The following is a 10,922-nucleotide window of genomic DNA, read 5'->3' on the forward strand; positions in this document are numbered from 1 at the left end:
AACTTACATCACAGTCGTTAGATGTAGATCTAATGGTCACAAACGACGGATGGCAGACACACCATCATCACCAACTTAGTCTTCTGTAGGAGTACTAGCAAGATCCGTGCATTGCACGGAACATCAAGATGTATTTTTTATAAAAACACTCGTTGTGATTGACCCATGCGGGAGTAATCACAACGATATCATTGGTTTTTACACATGGGATAGCATGGGTGCGGGCGGGGGGAGCAGACTATTTGGAAGAGACATTGATTGTGTGTGGGAGAGGGGTGTGAGAGCGAGCGAGAGAGAGAGAGAGCGGCGGAGAGAGAGAGAGAGAGAGGAAGAGAGGGGGCGAGAGAGGGGGCATTTGTGTCCATAAATGGCATATAGATAGGGAGACAATGTTGATGTTGTTTGAAATTGGCCTATGTACGGAGACGCAAGGGAAGCGAGTCATCGTGTGTGTGATAGGGACTTCATGAGAGATCTCGAATAGATGGTGTAGAGGACAATGTGCGAGATCGAGAACGATGATACATTAGGGAGCTATGGAAAGAGTCACGACATATATGTATATAGGGAGGAGCTGGGGCGGGTCCGTATGTCGGAGAGATAGAAAGAGGAGAGTGGTGCACAAGGAGACAAAGTGTGCTTGTTTTGCAGAGGGGGTGGTGTGTGAGGTGAGTGTGCGAGAACCACATAACTAGGGAGATAGATGTTTGGGGGTGAAGTTTTGTGTGTATGGGAAAGATACACTCTACATAGTGCGTGTGCTTGGGAAAGAGAGATGTCGTGAGACCTAGCTAGAGAGTGGGGGAAGAGATGTGTGCATGCCCAAGAGATAAAGTGATAGAGACCTATATTGCGGTCCAGACTTTAGAAGAGGTAGGGGTGTTAATGTGCTCATGTGTTGGTGTTTGGGGGAGAGAACGACTTCTGTGTGTGGGGGGTGACGAGGGGGGTTGCTTCAGATAAAGAGTGAGGTGTCTATATTTGAGGGACTTTAGCGTAATTGAGATATACATGGTCAATAGTGTGTGCACTCAAGGTTGATCAATTTGTTTCACAGTTTGGACTATGAGATAACGATACTTTTGAACATGCGTGATATACTTTGATGTACCAGAATTACAAACCTAAGATTGGAATTTTGGAATTCGACTCCATCATTAGCTTTTGTAATTCATTTAAACGGAGGTACATTTTTAAGCCGGGATTTCGTGATTTCAAATTCATATATCAAACCTAGACATATACACATACGGGCATGTTCAAACTTTATAATCATCCACTTTATTCATACACATACACATTTTTGCTTTTGTCATCATACTTAGGATAAACACATTTGGAATTTCATTTGAATTGGACCATATGATGGTATTTTCTTGTAGTAACTCAATGATCCATATTTGAATTGAATGGACAATCTAAGTTTCGAGTTGGAGACATTGATTTTCAAAACTTGCACTTTTTTGCGTGCAAAACAAACAAATTCTCGGCCATGATATCATAGTCGGCCGTACAAGAGCAGAATATAATTTCAAGCGCCAAAAGCTTTCAAACTTCCCACTCACATCGAAATATCTCGCGCTCGAAAGTTTAGCCCTGCGATATTCCTGTTTTACCCCTGCCACATGAACGGAAAAGGGTTGCTTTGGTAACTCCATTGTTTTCCCCTCTTTGCCCCCAACATTCTTCCCCAGAGCCCCTCACCTTCCCCTCTTCGACCCCTCCCAACCACGGCAAGCCGCCGAATCTAGTCCTTCGCCGCAGCGGTGGACCTCACACCCCGACGGATCTACCTTCCGCACCTTGGAACCCCCAACTGCCAACTCACCACTTCACCGGAGCCGCTTCAGCGACTGGCTTGTACACCGCTCCAGATCTCCTAGACCGCCATCATGGTCCACCGCACCGGATCTGCTTAACCGGCACCCTCGTCCACCAAGTGTAGGCCCTTCACTGGCTCCCTCGTTCGTCCCTTCGCTGGCCCTTCATACAAGCCCTCGTCCGCCACAACAGATCCGCCTCACCGAAAGCACTACACAACGCGCCCGCCGAATCCTTCGTCCACTGCACCGGACCCGCTCCACGGACGCCATATTCAACTCCATCGGCCCTGCTTTACCGATGCTGCAGCCTCATCGGGTTATTTCGATCTGTACTCCTTCGGTTTTTCTCTTTATCATGCAACTGTTCACTTACCACAAATGAGATTTCTTGTATGTTGACAGGCGCCGCAACCGTAGCACTGGAGCCGCTTCAGCGACGGCGACAGCCGGCCCAAACTCAACCGCAACATGAGCACCATCGATGATCCTTAGCTATCAAGTATGCCAATGATACCCATACGCCACCGAGAATCAGATACTATTATCCAACGGCCGGCGCCTACATTCACTTTCTTAGCATAAGCACCGCACCTTTGAATTTCTTGAGGGCATCATTCAGTTTTTCATGAGACGCGTTATTCTTCTTGCACCTGTAGGGCCATACTTCTGGAAGTGAACATGTTACATGTGCTAAATTACATACCAGTGCACATATAGTTAATATGCTTTAGTTTTGTCCTAAGTATTATTGTACTTCCTAGATATCACTGCCTACTATTTTACTTCTTGCATGCTATATTTATGATAATGGTGTTGTTCTGATGCCACCTGTTGGTTCCATCAGACTGCTTCATGTTCTCTATGCTTAATTACACATCAGCAAACTAGCATGTGGTTCCGCTGGTTTTTGTTCGTTTTACCCTACATTTTCTGATGCTAGCTATTACATCACTGCTACGAGCCTCTGTTCATTACTTTTTTGTGTGTTCTTGATCTTCCCAAGTTGCATGACTAATCTGATGCTTCTATTAATTATGGAGCTGCCAACTCCATCAAGCAAAATATTTGTTCTTTTGGGGTTGGCACCTCGAACAAGCATAAAAATAGAGGGAAGCAGATATATTGTCGTGTATGCACACACCCTTCTTTCATTAGTTTAGACGAACCATTGATGATCAATTCAAACCAGTGCATGCGATTAAAATTAATTTTACCTAAATAGAGGGTGCAGAATAAACTACAACAAGTAGATTTGCAACCACGGGATGCTGATGATATCTTGAAAGAACATTAGAATAGCAGCGAGGCTTCACAGCAACATATGGTAAGCCAGTGTGTTTTAGTACATGTGAAATGTAATGCGTGTGGTCTGCTTTCTTGGCTTGTGCCCTCAACCTGTAATCCTACATAATAACAAATAGTTCAGTTGTCTGCTTTGCTGTCTTGCTTGATTCGAATGCTTGTTTGTTACTTCTTACGCTATACCTGAGTTGGCCAATATGTCAGCAGTGCCTGGTGCACTATCATAAAAAAATGCATGCCTAGTTCATTTGAGTCCTTAACTTTTCCTCTGAACTTCATCACAAGAATGTCTTCGTAGTTTATATGAGGCCACACTGTTAAGTGCTTTCTCAGATTATTTCAATTGCTTAGATGCCTTGGCAACTTCAATATATCAGTGGTACACTCCCTTTTAACTAGGGATGTCAACAGGGTCCCGTTTAATCCCGATTAAAGTCCACTAGTGGTATGATAGTTCAAAAGAGTTTTTGTTTTTTGAGGAAAATGAACCAGAGAGCTGGCAAAAACTAACTAGATGGGACTGGCGGATGTCGTTTATTTGCCACTTACATCCCTAGTTTCATCTTACCATTTTAATTTCTTTTTGGCTGATGCTGCTTCGAACCATTTAAATATAGCTTGCCATGCTCGGCAATAATTCGTATGTCATTTACCATGTAAGCTTACTGCCTGGATCATGCGATAACTATCTCTTACTTATGTCCAGCGGAAACCTTTCAGGATGCCGTTCACACTAGGACACAATGTACAACCCTAGAATCTATTTGTGGAAGTAGTGTGCCATCCATGTTACCAGATGGTAGCAGTTCAGAGGCAACACTACCGAAGAGCAGTCTGAGCACAGATATTATAGTTCTTGAGGCTCTACAAGAGGCTGAAAGAGATGGTGTGGCTGCCATGAATGAGGTAATCTCGATCTTGAAGCTGTAAATTATGCAATTAGCTGCACGCATTATGCAAGCAACCCAAGAATTGGAGGAAGTAAGAATGTTGCATTTGAAGAAGGAGGAGGTCCTTCTGCTTCTGCTATCTGAAGCCCAGGGTAATCCTAGTTCTTCTTTAGATAGTAGTTGAAATTGTCATTAGATTATTGTACTTGCATGTTATGTCATGTCTCTGAATGGATTGTGTTGTAAGACCCCCTATGTTGTCCATGTGTTGTAATGATCTGAATTTTTTAGGCGAGGTAATCCTCAGTACTTGCATGATTGACATAAGGTGAATTGTTTTTCGTGTGAGCATATTGTATTGGATGAAATAACTGTTTGACTCAAAGTGTATCCAACCTACTGAATTCGAAGATCACGGCATTTCTAAATCATAATCATATATAAAGGTGGAATAAATCTTTGTTGTGGTTTTGAAGAAATAAATAAAAAACGTAGAATTATCTGTGGATATTCGTAATCGAATAAAAATTGGATTTGGATTTAGTTGTCAGGGCCCTGGGCAAACGTGAATGCTAATTCTCCCAAATTTTGAACGAAGCGGCTAAACACCCACTATCATTTGTGGGCTGCCCGAAGCAAGTGTTTGCGAGATGGAAATTATTGTCTACCCCTGACACTTGACATCCTTATCGACCGGATTTACACCGTTGTCGATAGGGGTAGACTAGTAACTTCAATCGGGCATGACACGACGGCCTCTGAGCCCATTTAGACACGGTGGGCGCCAAACGTGGGCGGCAAAACACATTTGATTCAAGCTCGTCTAAAAGACATGTGTCTCTCCCTCCATTTTCCCATTCATCCACGGTGGGCGGCAAAACAAACTCTCCTCATCCGAAATCGATGTAGGCTAATATTTTAAATAGGAGCAGATCTGTAACTTCCCTCAGATTTGACACAACCGCCCTACCTGTCAGCCCCACTCATACACCATGGGCACCAACCGTGGGCGGCAAAACACCCTCTCCTCACCCGAAATCATTACCGGCAAATATTTGGGAGATGCGAGATTACCGTCCTATCCCCAACCGACGTGATGTCCGAAATTTTAAACGGGGCATAAGTTCGTAACTTTCCCACATTTCAGACAAGCGCGTCCCAAAGTTTGAGATCCCCCCTCCCCCTCCATTTCCCCATTCATACACCGTCGGCACCACGACAACCTCCCCACTGCAGCCAGCCTCCTCCGCCCGCCACCCCATCCTCCACCTTGCCGGAGCCGCTACCCCTACCCCCTCGTCCACTACAAGAGATGGACGTCTCTCATCCACGGCGCCGGACCAGGATCCTTTCATCGTGTCGTCTCGCTTCATCGGCACCGTCGTCCACTTTGCCGTAGTCGCTCCTACGACCGCCTCATCCACGGCAACAGGATTTATCCCCCAACCCGGTCGTCTGCCATCTAAAGTCTTCTTCCCCTCCGCCGACAGCCATCGCACCCGCAGCACCCTCAACGTATCAGCAGGGGCCTACACGGTGTCGCAAGAGAGGTGGTACTCTTCCATATGTACTTAAGTTATTGATCTCACCCGGAAAATAGATCTTAAATTGTTTACTGTACTTTTCTTGTCCGTACCAAATTGTAGTGGCTAGTTGAATGCAAACATTGGTTGCGAAGTAGCTTCGTCCGGTTTGCACCTTCAGATCCACCATGTCACGGTCACTATACTCATAAAGCTTATGGTTTCCCCCCTTTATATTCACTACCATCATCGTAGGTGCTTCCCTGCTTCGTGTCGTGCTAGCACTGCTCCTCAAGACATCAACACATGAAGCGAAACAACATGCCACTCATAATTCCAAAGCTTATGTGTTGAAATACGAATCTGATATGATGCTCATACTACTAAAACAGAGAACGTTTAATTGGTCACCTAATGTTCCTATATTCGTTTCGAAAAGCATGTGCGCCACCCACTGGTCCAGCTAGTTCCACTTTCCTGATTTTACTCTTGATGCTTAGGGTTTTCCCCTTTTATCTAATCTACTATGAGCTATGTAGGTGCTTTCTGTCATACTAGCATTACTCCACCCTTCAAGCTAAACAAAACAACACTCAAAATTCCAAAGCTTAATTGTTCAAATATGATTGTGATATGATACTGATATTAGTTAACAGACACATTTAATTGCTTAGCTAAAGGTCCCACTTGAGTTTCCAAATGCATGTCGCGGCATATAGAGAGACAGCAGAATTGCATTTCTTTGTCAGACTATACTTTCTTGTTCATACCAAATCTTAGTTGTTATTTCAAAGCAAATATCGGTTGCTAACTACCCTTTGCACGGTTTGCAGCTTCAGATCTGCCATCCCACTGCCACGGTCAACACTATACTCATCATGCTTACGATTTCCCCATATTATGATGACCACGATCAGCCTACGTGGTTCGTGTCATAATAGAACTGCTCCACCCATCGAGCTAAACAAACTTAGTTGTACAAATTCAAATCTGATATTATGCTGATATTAGTAAAACTGATATATGTTTAATTGGTCAGATAAATGTTCCTACTTTAGTTTCGAAATGCAAGTGAGCCACATATGGAGAGACCGGAAGGAATAGTTTTTCTCTGTGCACTCCGGTTCATCATGGGTGGCCAACCGACAATGTATAGAAAGACTTGTAATATCTTCAATCTGCTTGCTCTTCTACTCTTCTTTAAGATGACCCTCTTCTCTTATGGTCGACTGGTCAGGTCGAGTTATTATCCCTTAGTATATTTTGAATCTGTCAGGTCAGGTCGACTTGTTCTTCTTTACTATATGTTGAAGCTGTCATCTGCGAAGTATCATCACTTCTGGAGCTCTCATATTTTGAGTAGTAGGCCACATTATATTAATGCACACACCAAATTACAGCATGCATGGAACCTCTTAGAATAATTGCAGAGATAGCACAAAGGGGTTTATAGGGAGGAACTATTGGATTAGAATCACTTCTGCATTACAAAGATAATCTCACTTGTTTTTATGTTTTCATGCATGTCAGGTATTGAACATTATCAAAATGAATATGAGAATGGGCGCACGAGAGGAATATTGCGGAACGATCCACTGGCTAACAAACTTGGCATGGTGGAGGATGGTGATGCCTACTACACAACCTTCTTCTTGTAGACGTTGTTGGGCCTCCAAGTGCAGAGGTTTGTAGGAAAGTAGAAAATTTCCCTCAAGTGGATGACCTAAGGTTTATCAATCCGTACGAGGCGTAGGATGAAGATGGTCTCTCTCAAGCAACCCTGCAACCAAATAAAAAAGAGTCTCTTGTGTCCCCAACACACCCAATACAATGGTAAATTGTATAGGTGCACTAGTTCGGCAAAGAGATGGTGATACAAGTGGTATATGGATGATAGATATGAGTATTTGTAATCTGAAATTATAAGAACAGCAAGGAACTAATGATAAAAGTGAGCGTAAACGGTATTGCAATGCTAGGAAACAAGGCCTAGGGTTCATACTTTCACTAGTGCAAGTTCTCTCAACAATAATAACATAATTGGATCACATAACTATCCCTCAACATGCAACAAAGAGTCACTCCAAAGTGTCTAATAGCGGAAAACAAACGAAGAGATTATGGTAGGGTACGAAACCACCTCAAAGTTATCCTTTCTGATCGATCTATTCAAGAGTCTGTAGTAAAATAACGCAAAGCTATTCTTTCTGTTCAATCTATCATAGAGTCCGTACTAGAATAACACCTTAAGACACAAATCAACCAAAACCCTAATGTCACCTAGATACTCCATTGTCACCTCAAGTATTCGTGGGTATGATTATACGATATGCATCACACAATCTCAGATTCATCTATTCAAACCAACACAAAGAACTTCGAAGAGTGCCCCAAAGTTCCTACCGGAGAGTCAAGACGAAAACGTGTGCCAACCCCTATGCATAGGTTCATGGGCGGAACCCGCAAGTTGATCACCAAAACATACATCAAGTGGATCAATAGAATACCCCATTGTCACCACGGGTATCCCATGCAAGACATACATCAAGTGTTCTCAGATCCTTAAAGACTCAATCCAATAAGATAACTTCAAAGGGAAAACTCAATCCATTACAAGAGAGTAGAGGGGGATAAACATCATAAGATCCAGCTATAATAGCAAAGCTCGCGATACATCAAGATCGTACCACCTCAAGAACACGAGAGAGAGAGAGAGAGATCAAACACATAGCTACTGGTACAGACCCTCATCCCCGAGGGAGAACTACTCCCTCCTCATCACGGAGAGCATCGGGATGATGAAGATGGCCACCGGAGAGGGATTCCCCCCTCCGGCAGGGTGTCGGAACGGTTCTAGATTGGTTTTCGGTGGCTACGGAGGCTTCTCACGGCGGAACTCTCGATCTATTGTGCTCCCCGAAGTGTTTAGGGTATATGGGTATATATGGGAAGAAGAAGTACGTCGGTGGACCTCCGGGCTGTCCACGAGGCAGGGGGCGCGCCCGGGGGGTGGGCGCGCCCCCCACCCTCGTGGGTAGCCCGGGACTCTCCTGGTCCAACTACGATACTCCGTGGGCTTCTTCTGGTCCAAAAATAAGTTCCGTGAAGTTTCAGGTCAATTGAACTCCGTTTGATTTTCCTTTTCTACGATACTCTAAAACAAGGAAAAAACAGAAACTGGCACTGGGCTCTAGGTTAATAGGTTAGTCCCAAAAATCATATAAAATAGGATATAAATGCATATAAAACATCCAAGGTTGATAATATAATAGCATGGAACAATCAAAAATTATATATACGTTGGAGACGTATCAGCATCCCCAAGCTTAATTCCTACTCGTCCTCGAGTAGGTAAATGATAAAAATAGAATTTTTGATGTGGAATGCTACCTAACATATTTCTCTAAGCAATTCTTATTTATTGTGACAAGAATATTCATATCCATAAGATTCAAGACAAAAGTTTAATATTGACATAAAAATAATAATACTTCAAGCATACTAACAAAGCAATCATGTCTTCTCAAAATAACATGGCCAAAGAAAGTTATCCCTACAAAATCATATAGTCTGGCTATGCTCCATCTTCACCACACAACATATTTAAATCATGCACAACCCCGATGACAAGCCAAGCAATTGTTTCATACTTTTTATGTTCTCAAACTTTTTCAATCTTCACGCAATATATGAGCGTGAGCCATGGATATAGCACTATAGGTGGAATAGAATGGTGGTTGTGGAGAAGAAAAAAAGGAGAAGATAGTCTCACATCAACTAGGCATATGAACGGGCTATGGAGATGCCCATTAATAGATATCAATGTGAGTGAGTAGGGATTGCCATGCAACGGATGCACTAGAGCTATAAATGTATGAAAGCTCAACAAAAGAAAGTAAGTGGGTGTGCATCCAACTTGGTTGCTCATGAAGACCTAGGGCACTTGAGGAGGCCCATTGTTGGAATATACAAGCCAATTTCTATAATGAAAATATCCCACTAGTAAATGAAAGTGACAAAACAAGAGACTCTCTATCATGAAGATCATGGTGCTACTTTGAAGCACAAGTGTGGTAAAAGGGTTGTAGAATTGCCCCCCTTTTTTGGCCTTTCTTTTTTTTGGCCTTTCTTTTCTTTTTTGGCCTTTCTTTTTTTATTTGGCCTTTCTCTTTTTTGGGGGACAATGCTCTATTAATGATGATCATCACACTTCTATTTATTTACAACTCAAAGATTACAACTCGATACTAGAACAAAGTATGACTCTATATGAATGCCTCCGGCGGTGTACCGGGATGGGCAATGATGCATGAGTGACATGTATGAAAGAATTATGAATGGTTGCTTTGCCACAAATACAATGTCAACTACATGATCATGCAAAGCAATATGACAATGATGGAGCGTGTCATAGTAAACGGAACGGCGGAAAGTTGCATGGCAATATATCTCGGAATGGCTATGGAACTGCCATGATAGGTAGGTATGGAGGCTGTTTTGAGGAAGGTATATGGTGGGTGTATGATACCGGCAAAAGGTGCGCGGTATTAGAGAGGCTAGCAATGGTGGGAGGGTGAGAGTGCGTATAATCCATGGACTCAACATTAGTCATAAAGAACTCACATACTTATTGCAAAAATCTATTAGTTATCGAAGCAAAGTACTATGCGCATGCTCCTAGGGGGATAGATTGGTAGGAAAATACCATCGCTCGTCCCCGACCGCCACTCATAAGGAGGACAATCAATAAATACATCATGCTCTGACTTCTTAACATAACGCTTCACCATACGTGCATGCTACGGGAATCACAAACTTTAACACAAGAATTTCTCAAATTCACAACTACTCAACTAGCACGACTCTAATATCGCCATCTCCATATCTCAAAACAATTATCAAGTATCAAACTTCTCATAGTATTCAATGCACTTTATATGAAAGTTTTTATTATATCCCTCTTGGATGCACATCATATTAGGACTAAATTCATAACCAAAGAAAATTACCATGATGTTTAGGACTCTCAAAATAATATAAGTGAAGCATGAGAGTTCATCTATTTCTATAAAATAAAACCACCACCATGCTCTAAAAAGATATAAGTGAAGCACTAGAGCAACAACAAACTACTCCGGAAGATATATGTGAAGATATATGAGTATTCGAATGATTATGCAACTATATGAAGACTCTCTAAAATTTAAGAATTTCAGATCTTAATACTTTATTCAAACAGCAAGCAAAACAAAATAAAATAAATTGACGCTCCAAGCAAAACACATATCATGTGGTGAATAAAAATATAGCTCCAAGTAAAGTTACCGATGAACGAAGACGAAATAGGGGATGCCTTCCGAGGCATCCCAAAGCTTAGGATTTTG

This window comes from Triticum urartu, chromosome 2, assembly GCF_003073215.2.
Source record: "Triticum urartu cultivar G1812 chromosome 2, Tu2.1, whole genome shotgun sequence".
NCBI classification, from domain to species: Eukaryota; Viridiplantae; Streptophyta; class Magnoliopsida; order Poales; family Poaceae; genus Triticum; species Triticum urartu.